The 15,986-nt window shown below is 37.1% G+C and overlaps 1 protein-coding gene across 1 annotated transcript in view; it reads right to left on the bottom strand.

Annotated features, from left to right (window-relative positions):
• Positions 1-13,794, bottom strand: part of ZC3H12C (zinc finger CCCH-type containing 12C) — a 50,108-nt gene extending 36,314 nt beyond the window's left edge. Inside the window, exon 1 of the mRNA XM_067466558.1 lies at positions 13,485-13,794. The gene's annotated coding sequence lies outside the window, so the exon portion shown is untranslated. The remainder of the gene's footprint in view (positions 1-13,484) is intronic.
• Positions 13,795-15,986: the final 2,192 nt, after the last annotated feature.

The following is a 15,986-nucleotide window of genomic DNA, read 5'->3' as shown; positions in this document are numbered from 1 at the left end:
TGAGCACACACAAAATTTTTCTCAGCTCTCAACTCAACCCTGTTTTTTAACAAGTTCCTTAGCTCTTAAAAATGATAAATGCAAACGAAAAACCTGACAATCTTGCCATGGAAACGAGAAATGGCAGAACAATTAATATCTATATGTATAAAGGTTTGCAAGATCTTGAATGGCTAAAAATGGCATTAATGTCTAACTTTTTTGCAGTCGATTTCTTTTCCTAACGAATTTCTGATAGATCACTTAGCAACAGCCTTTAAAAAAAATAAAAACCCTTTTTTACTTACACATTTTCCAACATACATTGAAGAACTTTTGCACATCTGAGTGCTCTTCAGTCACAGAGAGATAATTAATTTAAATGCTAAAACGAACACAGAACTTATCAAGATTTTAGTTGTTATCAGCAAAAGCTGGGGGGCTCCCTAGGCACATACACAGGTGACACAGTAAAATGAATGACAGCTCAAGTAATTATGTGTATTATGGGCACAACATTTATTTTGGGTAGCTGCTTATTTAGCTTGAATGTCTAGCTTTTTAGGAAAACAGGGTCTATTAATACTGAAGGACAATTAAAATTTTTGATAACATTCTGCTGCCATTTTATAGATGGCTTCCTCTATTTTCTGTAATATTTCTGGAACCAAGATAATGTTCCTCTGGGCTTTGATCTGAAACGAGAATAACATGAAGTCTTCTCACTGCAAGTGTTAGAAGTGGCTTAAGATACAAACCCTTGTCTAGAAAATGAAATCCACCTTCAGAAAATAATAACTTCATCTCTTAAAATAAAAATGTTGTAAATCTCCCTTATAAATTTCTTATATGCAGTACTAATAATTATAATTATTTTTATCAGACCTAGAATTCTAGATACAGGTCAAAGATAAACAAGAATAAAACATAAGTGATCCTAACTACCTGATATACATTTTAAAGGGATTTGGAATTTCATTGTATTTTGATGCATGGTCAACATTGGGTAACCATGTTGCCCGTGCATCAAAATGCAATGAAATGTCAAATCCACAAAATATTGCTTTTTTAAAAAATTGGCCAAATGTACAATATGTATCCTGAAAACTCCCAAGAATGCTTCACTAGCTTCTTCACCAGGCAAAGATGTTACACATTATACAGAAGAAGAAAATAGACAATGTTAGAGGCATAGGCCTACATTTTGTCTCAGATGTTACTTCTCTTATTAGCAAAAATGGTTGGGGAGGGGGGATACAATCAATGCAAGCAAAAGCCACTTATTTTCTTGGTGATGTGGGTACTACGGATAAAAGGGCAACAAAAGACAGGAAATAAAATTTCTGTTCCATCAAGAACAGAAAATTATCTTTATACACAATGTTTAAAACTGACTATGTTTGCAATTTCTGTGACTGCTCATAGGAACGGCTCCAAGTAGAGACTAAATTGCTAAGAAAGAAAGAACACAATTTTGTGCCTTTGTCTAGATGAGAAAAAAAGAAAAGTAGTTAAATCTGAATTAGATTGAATTCTCTCTTAGCACGTGAAAGGTAGTGAAACCAGAAACTACTATAGTTGTTTTGACATTTTCTAGTTGGTGGTATGTAGAGGAAAGTTGTAGCTAGTGTTCTTCAAACCGATTCATCTCCTGATAAAAGTGCTCAGGAGTACAATACAGATTCTGTATAAGTTACCTTTCATGGAAATGCCTATAACTAATGGAAAATATATACAGAATGGAATCAGTGGATGGCAAAAAGAACTGTGGGATAGGAACAGAAGAGATGGAAAAAGGTACAAGTAATGAGGGAGAAACTGATCTACTGAGTCAGAACACATAAAACTCAGAAATACTTACTTTTATATTTGCTAAACACAACATGGGAGACTAATCTGAAATTTAGATTCAGATAACTATCCAGAGTGCTGTAAAGAAATAGAAAACAATAGTTCTCCTATTCAAGTTCTACTGACAATCATAACATTTACAACAATGTCTTGAGGTTGTTTCTTTGTGAACAAATCAGTAATGACATTAATATCTTTCATCAATGCAGCTAACCCATTAAAATGTCCTTAAAGATTCTCAGTGTCAAAATTACTTATCAATCTAGTTATGCTCCAGAACTAGAAAAGAAGTCCAATTGTTCTGCTCTGACAACACTGTGTGTGCATTTGTTGAAGAACAACTCATGGTTATATACTTCAGCTAAGGGCTGTTGAAGAAATGTTAATCAATACATTGTTGGTGAACCACGATTCTATGACTACTACTTGTCTCTCCTAGTTACTGTCCTTATAAAAAAAAACCCCAAAGAACCAATTTTCCATTGATGATTATGCTAATAGTAACTTGTCAAAAGAAGTTAGTAAACAGAAGAACAAGCTGCATTTTTACAAACCTAGTAAATGATACAGCCATAGCCTTATGTACTTGCTAACATGGGGCCTTAAACCTCTTAGATTACCACTATATACCACAAAGAAGATATTGGGTTTTCCCCTTTACTGTCCCTGATGCAATATATTTACATAGTAATTATGCACATACAGATCTTCTCAACTGCAGCATGGGTCGCTTTCATGCACATTTTAGAGGTGCACATCAAATTAAAGGGGCTACAAGATAGTCAGAAGGACCATCACATTCTTTTCTAGTAATGCATTCACTAGAAATCGGTTGTAATGTACATGAAGTAATTATAGTCTAAAAACATATACACTATCATTTGTCATGTGGAAAATACTAGCTTGCGCATTATTTTTCCCGCAAAAGAAGGCAATAAACCAAGAGGAAATTAGGTAGTTGATATGCTTTTGCTGAAGCTAAAGAATATTCAAAGTACATCTGTTCTTCAGTTTTGCTGAAGTGATAAATAAAAATTTACTGCGTGTAAAATTGCTAAGAATGCAATTGTTTTAAATCTGGGAGACACAATTTTATTTATTTACACAAATTTTATTTTCAGAACATATGAGACAGTTCATTGAAATGATCAAATAGATTAAGTTTGCTGTATATCACACCACATATTTTTAAATATTCACATAGTCTGCTGTAACGGTGAATTGTTTTTTTTCTTCACTAAGCTAGGATGCTATGGAATAAATAGGGATTTTTTTCAGAGTCAGTGTAGAAAGAGTCCATTGTTACATAGAACTACAATACCTACATGGACATCAAACAGATAGGACTTCTCAGAAAATATTAAGATTAGGAGTACATTTTAAAAGTATCTTTTCTGCAAATGGAGTACAGGAAAGATTACATAAAAACACATTTAACAGAAGGCAGATGACCGGTCCATCTGGCCCAATATAGTCACTTATTGACTTGCAACAGTTTTATCGTTGTTGTTGTTGTTGTTGTTGTTTGTACCCTATTTTTTCTCAGACTATACAAAAAATAAATGCTCAAATTGTGTAATCTGTGTCTCCAGGGAGAGTGTAATCCCATACAGCACAGACTGAATCTGTATTCTCAGATCTGCTGTCTAACTAACGAGGAGTACTTCTGTCTCACCCATCCGTAACCCCGTTGTCTTTTAGTATCTGTGTCCACGGAATTCAATTTCAACTTGTCTGTCCTCATTCAGGCCATTACTGATGACAGGTGCTGGTTTAGGACTAGGAGTAAGCCCCCTTGTCTTAGAATGAAAGTAGTCCTTAGGTGTCATCTGCATATTGATGGCACAGCATTAACCACTCTGGAAGATCTCTTTCAGAGGTTTTATGAAGATGTTAAATACCATTAAGGGGGGAAACATGTTCAGCCCCTTAACCTGGAAATGAGATGGGAGGAAGTCATAGGGTGGAGGGAGCAAGCTTGTTTTCTGCTGCCCTGGAGACTAGGAGGCGGAACAATGGTTTCAAACTACAAGAAAGGAGATTCCATCTGAACATTAGGAAGAACTTCCTGACTGTGAGAGCTGTTCAGCAGCTCCTCCAATCTGCTGGAACTTCTCCTGTTCTCCAAGAACTCTCAAAGATGATTGCCAATGGTTCCGAGATGACTTCCGCTAGTTCCTTCAATACTCTTGGGTATAGTTGATCTGGCCCAGGGGACTTCAACTCATTTAGAGCGGCCAGGTATTCCTGGATGACTTGTTTCCCAAATTGGGGTTGGATATCCTCTAATCCCTCATCCATTCCATTTTGCTGAGGTTGAAGATGACTTTCTTTTTGTGAGAAGACTGAGACAAAGAAGGTATTAAGTAGTTCTGCCTTTTTCCTATCCCCTGTCAGCATTGCCCCATCTTCTCCTCGAAGAGGCCCTATCGCCTTGTTCTTCCTTTGTCTACTGACCTAAGAAAAGAAGCCCTTTTTATTGTTTTTAATGTCCATGGCAAGCCTGAGCTCATTTTATGCTTTAGCATTGCAGACCTTTTCCCTACAGGAGTTGGCTATTTTTTTGAATTCTTCTTTGGTGATTTCTCCCTTTTTCCACTTCTTGTGCATGTCTCTTTTGAGTCTTAGTACAGTTAGAAGTTCTTTGGACATCCATTCTGGCTTCTTTGCACTTGCGCCTTGAGTATTTCACTCTTGAAAAACTCCCATCCATCCGTAACTCCCTTGTCTTTTAGTATCTGTGTCCACGGAATGCTGCTCAGTGTTTCCTTCATTTTTTGGAAATCAGCTCTCCTAAAGTCCAAAATGTGGGTTTGACTTGTCTTAGTTTCGGCCTTAATTTGTACCTCAAATTGCAGGAGCATATGGTCACTTGCCCCTAAGGATCCGACCACTTCAACCGCATCAATCAGGTCCTCGGCATTTGTTAGCTGGCCCCCTTGTTGCCTCTTCTACCTTCTGGACCATGAAAATGTCTGCAAGGCAAGCGAGGAATCTGTTGGACTTTGTACTCTTGGCCGAGTTTATTTTCCAGCAAATATCAGAATATCAGATGACCACTACATCTCTTCTTTGTGCTTGTTTGATCAACTGTTGGCAGAAGACTTCATCAAATTCTTCCTCCTGGCTTGGAGGTCTGTAGTAGATGCCTACAATGAGATCTTTTTGAGTCCCAGTTCCCTTGATTCTTATCCAGATGCTTTCAAGCTGGTTTCCCGGATTGCTGTCTTGCATCTCTTCTGCAGTGTAACAGTTTTTGACATATAAGGCTACTCCACCTCCTTTCCCTTTTGTTTGGTTTCTGTGAAAGAAGTTATAGCCCTCGATGTCTACATTCCAGCAATAGGAGTCATCCCACCAGGTTTCAGTAATGCCTATGACATCATATTTGTGGGGTTGTGTTAAAAGCTGGAGTTCGTCTTATTTCCCATGCTCTGTGCATTAGTGTAAAGACATGTGAGCCCCTGACATCCTCCCCTGAGCTTTTTATTTGGGGTTATTGTGTTTTCGGTACTTGGTCCTTGTTGTGTTTGTGCAGCCTTCCATTTAACTAACTTCATGAGGTATGTGAAATAATGATAAGCTTGTATAGTCCAGCACAGCATTTTTATAAAGCAGTTGTCCCCAGTTGAGAAGGAGAAAATATGTGCCACAGGGCTTTTAAAGTAAGTAGCACATGTCTACAGACAAGCCCAAAGTTGATTGCCTTTTTAGATTTTCTGCCATCTGCTAGTGATTGCAATGAATCACCAAACTACTACGACAGATGTTTAAATCAGTTTGGTTTTTGTAATAACCCACTTTAAGTTTGGATGCCTTCCCTCTGTATTCAGGCCAGGTATCGTGAGTATATAGAAAATTAAATTAAATAGTTACTAGATTTGGTGAATTTATCAGAAGAATTCTTAGTCCCAATGGAAATAAACACAACTTTGACCTTTTACCAACTGATTTTTAGTCATTCGTTTTCTAATACACACACTTCTGAGGGCTCTTCCAGATAGGCCCTATATTCCAGGATCTGATCCCAGGTTTTCTGTTTATCCCAGATTATCTGGCAGTGTGAAATCATAAAATCCAGTTTAAAGCAGAAAACCTGGGATCAGATCCTGGGATACAGGGCATGTCTGGAAGGGCCCTGACTGACAACAACCCTGGGACAAATAATATTTTTCTCTGTTAAAATGTACAAATATATTTCAGGAAACACAATGTTTTACTGTATAAAAGTGTTTAAAATTAGGACACTATGTAATAATGTTGAGTAACTAATTAACAAAATACATTATATACAATGGACTTACAGAAGACGCAAACTACTTTCCACCTATCAAACAAACTCTTTAATTTGAAAGGGGCTGCCATGGTGCAATGGGTTAAACTCTTGTGCTGCTGAACTGCTGACCTGAAGGTTGGCAGTTCGAATCCACATGACAGGGTAAGTTCCTGCTGTTAGTCCTAGTTCCTGCCAACCTATCAGTTTGAAAACATGCAAATGTGAGTAGATAAATAGATACCACTCCGGCAGGAAAAGGCAAAAAAGATGCTCCAAATAATCTCGCCAACCACACAACAAGGAGGTGACAACACAGGCTCCCTGCCTTGAAAATGGAGAAAAAGCACCTCCCCCAGAGCCAGAGATGAGCACTGCCTTCAGAAGCCGGAAATGAAAGGAGAAGCCTTAGCCTTTGCCTATGTTTGTGTCTCATTGATTGTAAGGCATTGAATGTTTGCCTATGTCTTCTGTAAATCGGCTCTGAGTCCCATAGGGGAGAAGGGCAGAATATGAATACAGGGTATTATTATTATGATTATTAATATGATAAGGACAATTGATTGCTGAGAAAGAAATTACAGCTCAAATCAAGTCTCAACAATTGCATTAAAAAAGGAAAATAAAAACTGCTCTATGTAAAACCTTTTTAAAAAACACACCATTTTGTCCATTAAAAAAAGACAGATATAGTACCTCACATCTCTCTCTTTCAAACTCTTTGGATACCAAAAGTTTGAAAGATGAAATTATTCATTATTATTCAAAAAAGCAAATAACATTTTGCAAAAGTGAAAACATAATAAAATATTCAACTGAAATGTGGATAGCAAGTGCCTGTTTTACAACAGTGCCCACGTACGGTACTTTCATTGAGATTTGCTGTCAAATCAATGGCACATGTACTTACTACCGTTTTAACTAATAATATGTTACATTTCAAAATAACACACGGTTTTCTTTCCGAATAACACTTTATAAAATACAAGTAGTAAGTGAACTAAAAGCTTGTCTAGCACATTCTCTTTTAAACTGGATACTAATTAAAGCCACAATCCTGCATACACTACAGTGCATCAATGCTGTAGAATTAATGCAATTTAACTTTAACTGTCATGGCTTTATGCTATGGAATCATAGAAGTTGTAGTTGGGTGAAGCACTGATCCTTTTTGTTACAAAAGTTCCCATGACTCAATAGCATCGAGTCACAGCCGTTAAAGTGGTGTCAAACTGCAAGAATTCAATACTACAGAATGTATCCCAAGTCTCATTAAAATCAGTGGGCCTTACTTCTGAATAAATATATATTGACAAGTATTGAGCTGCAGGGTCTGTTTGGTAAAGTGAAAAAACCCACTAACTACTTTGTTTTGCTGCTTGCAAGGGACTACAGGGACACAATCTATTCCCTAAATCATTCTGTAAATTTGTACTTCTAGCAGTAGGTCATCAGGCTTAATTTTGGAAGTTGCAATACAGTACTGCCGAGAAATGAACATTGGATATCGGACCTGGAAAAACCTGATCAAAATTCTTCCTTATTTATGAGCTTGCTGGGTGAACATTATAGAGCTGACTCACATTTTACTATCTGTGCTCCAGTACAATACTAAGCCCTGAACACATATATAAATAGAACGGACACATACGCTAGATAAACACATACTATATAAACAGAAAAAAAAGAACACACATTTATCCTGCTTCCTCCAAGGAGCTTGGCTGACATACACATCCCTTTTCCCTACCTTCACAACAACCCTATGAAGCAGGCTATTGTAAAAGGCAAAGTCAAGGTCACTCAGTAAATTTCGTGGCTGAGAGGAGATTTAAGTTGCACTCTCCCCAACCCAAATCTAGAAGTATGTCTTACACCTAGGGAGCTCAATCTTTTACTATATTACAGCCTGTATGTATTTTACACTGTATGCATATTACACTTTGGTACCCATACTGAATGAGGCAAAATTAACTTGTGACTTACTTCATACAATCGTTGTGAGAACATGGGTGCATCTACACTGTAGAATTAATGCGGTTTGACCCCACTTGAACTGTGATGTGTTTATGCTGTAAAATGCTGGGAGTTGTAGTTGAGTGAGGCACCAGTATTATTGGGAAAAGAAGCCAAACGACCATGTAAAACTACAATTCCTAGGACACTAGACAATTGAGCTATGACACTTAAAGTAGTACCAAACTGTATTAATTCTATAATGGAGATACACCCCACAACAGGCCAGATTGACCCATATTCATAAGGAAGTCCTAATAGTTGGGTTTACTCCCAAAGCATTATATTTGATTTGTTGTGAGTTTTCCAGGCTGTATGGCCATGTTCCAGAAGCATTCTCTCCTGATGTTTCCCCTGCATCTATGGCAGGCATCCTCACAGGTTGTGTGGACCTCACAACCTCTGAGGATGCCTGCCATAGATGCAGGCGAAACGTCAGTAGAGAATGCTTCTGGAACATGGCCATGTTGTTGTTGTTCATTCGTTCAGTCGTTTCCGACTCTTCGTGACCTCATGGACCAGCCCACGCCAGAGCTCCCTGTTGGCCGTCACCACCCCCATGTATGGAACATGGCCGTACAGCCCAGAAAACTCACAACAAACCAGTAATTCTGGCCATGAAAGCCTTTGACAATACATTATATTTGAATTATATATATTTTAGAATCCCATACTATTACAACACAGGATGGGTGGTGCTGAGAAATAAACATGCTATCAAATAAAGTAATTAAATGACAAGGAAAAGCTAATTGATCAATCAATTACTGAAACAAAGTAGTTTTACAACTAGGAAGGGGTGGAGAGCATTTCCTACTCTGTAAAAGAAATTCCTATTCTTCCCTAAGTAGGAATCTGATTATTACTATTTATATCCCACTTTCTTCTCTTAAATAAAACTCAAAGTGGCTCACAGAACAAATTACAATTTAAAACCTAAAATATATAAACATTAAAAAAGAATTCAACACAAAATAGTTCAAACAAATACTATTAAAACTGTAACAACAACAATAATATCATAGTCTCCTGGCAGGAATATTAAAAGGGGGGGGGGGGGGTATGGTGATTGTTACCATCCCATTTTCTTCTCTTAAAGGAAATTCAAGGAGACTCATAACTCTAAAACCCTACAAATTACGATTTGAATCCTATAACATATAAACATTGAAATAGAATTAATCACAATAGAGTTTTTTTTAAATGTTAAAATCACTCCACAACATATAAAACTGTAGTAATTAAAACGAAAACAAGAACAACAATATTCGCTGACAGGAATATGAGGCAGTCCATGAAGTAAGGGAGGGGGAATAATAATAATAATAATAATAATAATAATATCCTCTGACAGGAATATGAGGGGGCTAAGAAAGTAGAGGTGGGAGAATAATAATAATAATAATTACAACAGCAGCAGCAACAACATCCTGACAGGAATATGAGAAAGCTAAGAAAGTAGAAGTGGGATAACAACAACAACAACAACAACAACAATTATTCTCCTGCCTCTATTTTCTTGGCCTCCTCATATTCCTGTTGGGTGGTGGTTGTTGTTGTTATTATTACCCCGGCAGAATATGAGGCAGCCCAGAAATATGAGGAGGCTAAGAAAGTAAAGGTGGGAGAATAATAATAGCTGCTGCTGTTGTTGTTGTTATCCCCTGGCAGGAATATGAAGAGACCAAGAAAATAGAGGCTGGAGAATAATATTTATACATTTATTTATTTGTTTATTATATCCCCTATCAGAAATATGAAGGGGCCAGGAAAGTTGAGGAGGGAGGAGAATAAAAATAAAAATAAAAACAGCAATAATAATATCCTGACAGGAATATGAAGAGGCTAAGAAAATAGGAGGAGGAGGATAATAGTAATTATTATTATTAGTATTGTTTGTACTATTATATCTCCTGACAGGAATATGAGGGGTCTAGGAAAGTAGAGGCAGGGGAATAATAGTAATAATTATTAGTATTGTTTGTATTATTATTATTATATCCCATGACAGGAATATGAGGGGTACAGGAAAGTAGCGGCAGGAAAATAATAATAATAATTATTAGTATTGTCATCATCATCATCATCATCATATCCCCTGACAGGAATATGAGGGGTCCAGGAAAGTAGCGGCAGGAGAATAATAATAATTATTAGTAGTATTGTTTGCATTATTATTATTATTAATAATAATATTATATTATTTCCCCTGACAGGAATATGAGGGGTCCAGGAAAGTAGCGGCAGGAGAATAATAATAATTATTAGTAGTATTGTTTGCATTATTATTATTATTAATAATAATATTATATTATTTCCCCTGACAGGAATATGAGGGGTCCAGGAAAGTAGAGGCAGGAGAATAATAGTAATTATTATTAGTATTGTTTGTATTATTATTATTATTATCATTATCATTATATCCCCTGACAGGAATACGAGGGGATAAATAGAGGCAGGAAAATAGTAATTATTATTAGTATTGTTTGCATTATTATTATTATTATTATTATTTTATTATTATTTCCCCTGACAGGAATATGAGGGGTCCAGGAAAGTAGCGGCAGGAGAACAATAGTAATTATTATTAGTATTGTTTGTATTATTATTATTATTATTATTTCCCCTGACAGGAATATGAGGGGTCCAGGAAAGTAGCAGCAGGAGAATAATAGTAATTATTATTAGTATTGTTTGTATTATCATCATCATCATTATTATTATTATTATTATTTCCCCTGAAAGGAATATGAGGGGTCCAGGAAAGTAGCGGCAGGAGAATAATAGTAATTATTATTAGTCTTGTTTGTATCATCATTATTATTATTATCATATCCCCTGACAAGAATATGAGGGGTCCAGGAAAGTAGAAGCAGGAGAATAATAATAGTAATAATAATAATAGTAATAATAATTATTGTTTGTATCATCATCATCATCATCATCATCATCATCATAATCATATCCCCTGACAGGAATATGAGGGGCCCAGAAAAGTAGAGGCAGGAGAATAATAGTAATTATTATTAGTATTGTTTGTATTATTATTATTATTATCATTATCATTATATCCCCTGACAGGAATACGAGGGGATAAATAGAGGCAGGAAAATAGTAATTATTATTAGTATTGTTTGCATTATTATTATTATTATTATTTTATTATTATTTCCCCTGACAGGAATATGAGGGGTCCAGGAAAGTAGCGGCAGGAGAACAATAGTAATTATTATTAGTATTGTTTGTATTATTATTATTATTATTATTTCCCCTGACAGGAATATGAGGGGTCCAGGAAAGTAGCAGCAGGAGAATAATAGTAATTATTATTAGTATTGTTTGTATTATCATCATCATTATTATTATTATTATTATTATTATTATTATTATTTCCCCTGAAAGGAATATGAGGGGTCCAGGAAAGTAGCGGCAGGAGAATAATAGTAATTATTATTAGTCTTGTTTGTATTATTATTATTATTATTATCATTATCATTATATCCCCTGACAGGAATACGAGGGGATAAATAGAGGCAGGAAAATAGTAATTATTATTAGTATTGTTTGCATTATTATTATTATTATTATTTTATTATTATTTCCCCTGACAGGAATATGAGGGGTCCAGGAAAGTAGCGGCAGGAGAACAATAGTAATTATTATTAGTATTGTTTGTATTATTATTATTATTATTATTATTATTTCCCCTGACAGGAATATGAGGGGTCCAGGAAAGTAGCAGCAGGAGAATAATAGTAATTATTATTAGTATTGTTTGTATTATCATCATCATCATTATTATTATTATTATTATTATTATTTCCCCTGAAAGGAATATGAGGGGTCCAGGAAAGTAGCGGCAGGAGAATAATAGTAATTATTATTAGTCTTGTTTGTATCATCATTATTATTATTATCATATCCCCTGACAAAGAATATGAGGGGTCCAGGAAAGTAGAAGCAGGAGAATAATAATAGTAATAATAATAATAGTAATAATAATTATTGTTTGTATCATCATCATCATCATCATCATCATCATAATCATATCCCCTGACAGGAATATGAGGGGCCCAGAAAAGTAGAGGCAGGAGAATAATAGTTGTTATTATTATTATTATTATTATTATTATTATTATTATTATATCCCCTGACAGGAATATGAGGGGTCCAGGAAAGTAGAGGCAGGAGAATAATAATAATAATAATAATAATAATTATTATTATTATTATTATTATTATATCCCCTGACAGGAATATGAGGGGTCCAGGAAAATAGAGGCAGGAGAATAATAGTTATTATTATTATTATTATTATTATTATTATTATTATATCCCCTGACAGGAATATGAGGGGTCCAGGAAAGTAGAGGCAGGAGAATAATAGTTATTATTATTATTATTATTATTATTATTATTATATCCCCTGATAGAAATATGAGGGGTCCAGGAAAGTAGAGGCAGGAGAATAATAGTAATATTTATCATCATCATCATCATCATCATCATCATATCCCCTGATAGGAATATGAGGGGTCCAGGAAAGTAGAGGCTGGAGAATAATAGTTATTATTATTATTATTACTATCATCATATCCCCTGACAAGAAAATGAGGGGTCCAGGAAAGTAGTGGCAGGAGAATAATAATACTAATTATTAGTATTGTTTGTATTATTATATTATTATTATTATATCCCCTGTCAGGAATATGAGGGGTCCAGGAAGGTAGAGGCAGGAGAATAATAATAATAATAATAATAATAATAATAAGTATTGTTTGTATTATTATTATATTATTATTATATTCCCTGACAGGAATTTGAGGGGTCCAGGAAAGTAGTGGCAGGAAAATAATAGTAATAATTATTACTATTGTTAGTATCATTATTATCATCATCATCATCATCATCATCATCATCATCATCATATCCCCTGACAGGAATATGAGGGGTCCAGGAAAGTAGAGGCAGGAGAATAATAGTAATTATCATTAGTATTGTTTGTATCATTATTATTATTATTTCCCCTGACAGGAATATGAGGGGGGGGATTCACAAACTTGAGGGGGGAGAACAACAACAAGCTCCTGACAGGAATATGAGAGGGTTCATGAAAGAGAGGGAGAATAACAACAACAACAACAACAACAACAAGAACAACAACAAACAACCCCCTGGCAGGAATATGAGGGGCTTTATGAAGTGAGGGATTGAAACAGAAATGATGGCAGTGTAAAGGGGGAATAATTATAGGATTTGGAGGCCTTTCCCCAGCTCCTGAAGGGAAGGGGGCGAGCCTGCTCGCCTTCCCTCCATGTTGTTTCCCCCGCCCGGCCCTTCCTTCCTCTCTGTCTCCCTTTCTCACCTTCCATCCCTGCCAGCCAGCCAGGCGAAGGGCCCTTCGTTCCTTCCTCCTTTCCTTCCTTCCTTCCTTCTGCTGCCTCCTCTCCGTCCCCTCCTCTCCGCCGCCGCCCGGGGTCCAGCCCAGCCTCCCTCTGCTCCACGTCACGGCCCTTTTCTTTCTTCAGAGGCCGGGACGCTCTCCCAAACGAGGAGGAGGAGCCCTTTCTCCTTGCCTCGTCAGAACTGGGCCGGAGAGAGAGGGAGAGGGAGAGAGGGCTTCCCTCCCTCGCCTCGCCGCCTCCTTTTCCTCGGCTCTTAACCGGGCGTCCAAGCCGGACCAGGGGAGGGGAGGCGGGGAAGGGACCCTAGGAAAGCCCGAGGCCTCCCCCATCTCCTTTCTCCTCTTCCTCCTTCTCTTTGAACCCTTAATCCTATATTCCAGAATATCAAAGCAGGAAATCCCACATTATCTGAGTGTGGACTCAGATAACCCAGTTCAAAGCAGATATTGTGGGATTTTCTGCCTTGATATTCAGGGATAAAGGGCTGTGAGGAAGGGTCCTCCCTCTTTCTCTCTGGACCCTTCTACACTGCCATATAATCCAGAATATCAAGGCAGAAAATCCCACAATATTTGCTTTGAACTGGGGTTATCTGAGTCCATATTATCTGCTTTGAAGTGGATTATATGAGTCTACACTGCCCTGTGATACAGAATATCAAGGTAGATAATCCACATTATCTGCTTTGAAATGGATTATATGAGTCTACACTGCCCTGTGATACAGAATATCAAGGTAGATAATCCACATTATCTGCTTTGAAGTGGATTATATGAGTCTACACTGCCCAGTGATCCAGAATATCAAGGTAGATAATCCACATTATCTGCTTTGAAGTGGATTATATGACTCTACACTGCCCTGTAATCCAGAATATCAAGGTAGATAATCCACATTATCTGCTTTGAAGTGGATTATATGAGTCTACACTGCCGTATGATCCAGAATATCGAGGTAGATAAATCACATTATCTGCTTTAAAATGGTTATATGAGTCTACACTGCCGTATGATCCAGAATATCAAGGTAGATAATCCACATTATCTGCTTTGAAGTGGATTATATGAGTCTATACTGCCATATAATCCAGTTCAAAGCAGATAAACTGGATTTTCTACAGCTGTGTTGAAGGGACCTTTCCCATCCTCTTTTCCCTTTTTCTCCTCCTTTCAGCTTGAAATCAGATTCAGACACACACACACATATACTGTCATATAATCCAGAATCTCAAGGCGGATAATCTACATCTGCTTTGAAGTGGATTATATGACTGCCATATAATCCAGTTCAAAGCAGATAATCTGGATTTTATACAGCTGTGTTTCTCATCTTCTTTTCACTCTTTCTCCTTTCAGCTTGAAATCAGACAGACACACACATGCATTATCCTAAAAGTTCTTTCTATCTATACAGCTGCCATATTTATATCTTTCTCATCTGATCTTGGAAGCTAATCACTGTTGGCCCTGATTGGGATTTGGGTGGGAGAGCACCAAGGAATTTGTTGTTTATTGTTGTTTAGAGTATTAAAAAACTCTAAAATCATAGTAAATAAAGAACAACACTCAAAAATGCGACTTCTAGACAAGAAATAATCAGGGCCAGCTAATCACCTCCCAACAAAGAATTCCCCCAGGCAGTAGGAAGCAAGACCTTGAAACTTCTAGGCCATTAAATGCTAATTAGGGTGGCCAATTGAAACATTCACACCTACCTCAAATAGACAAAAGTTCTTTCTCCCACCCTAAACATTCCACAGATATATAAACCCCATTTTCCTAGTTTCCAACAGACCTCACAACCTCGGATGATGCCTGCCATAGATGCAGGCAAAATGTCAGGAGAGTATGCTTCTAGAACATGGCCATACAGTCCAGAAAACTCACAACCCAGCCATTCCAGCCATGAAAGCCTTCGACAAAACATTGTTGGCTTCCGACTCTTCGTGACCTCATGGACAAGCCCACACTAGAGCTCCCTCTCAGCCGTCACCACCCTCAGTTCTTTCAAGGTCAAGCCAGTCACTTCAAGGATAACATCCATCCCTCTTCCCCTTGGTTGGCCCCTCTTCCTTTTTCCTTCCACTTTCCCCAGTATCATGGTCTTCTCCAAGCTTTCCTGTCTACTCATTATGTGGCCAAAGTACTTCATCTTTGCCTCTAATATCCTTTCTTCCAGTGAACAGTCAGGCATTATTTCCTGGAGTATGGACTGGCTTGATCTTCTTGGGGTCCAAGGCACTCTCAGAATTGTCCTCCAACACCACATTTCAGCAATGTCTTATCTTCCTTCTCTCAGCTTTGCTTATGGTCCAGCTCTCACATCCATAGGTGACTACAGGGAATCCCATTGCTTTGACTAGTGTGATGTCTCTACTCTTCATATTTTATCGAGATTGGTCATTGCTCTCCTCCCAAGAAATAAATGTCTTCTGATTTCCTGGCTGCAGTCTGCTTCTGCAG

This window comes from Anolis sagrei, chromosome 3, assembly GCF_037176765.1.
Source record: "Anolis sagrei isolate rAnoSag1 chromosome 3, rAnoSag1.mat, whole genome shotgun sequence".
In the NCBI taxonomy this organism is placed as follows: domain Eukaryota; kingdom Metazoa; phylum Chordata; class Lepidosauria; order Squamata; family Dactyloidae; genus Anolis; species Anolis sagrei.
This window is presented reverse-complemented; position numbering and strand designations above follow the sequence as displayed.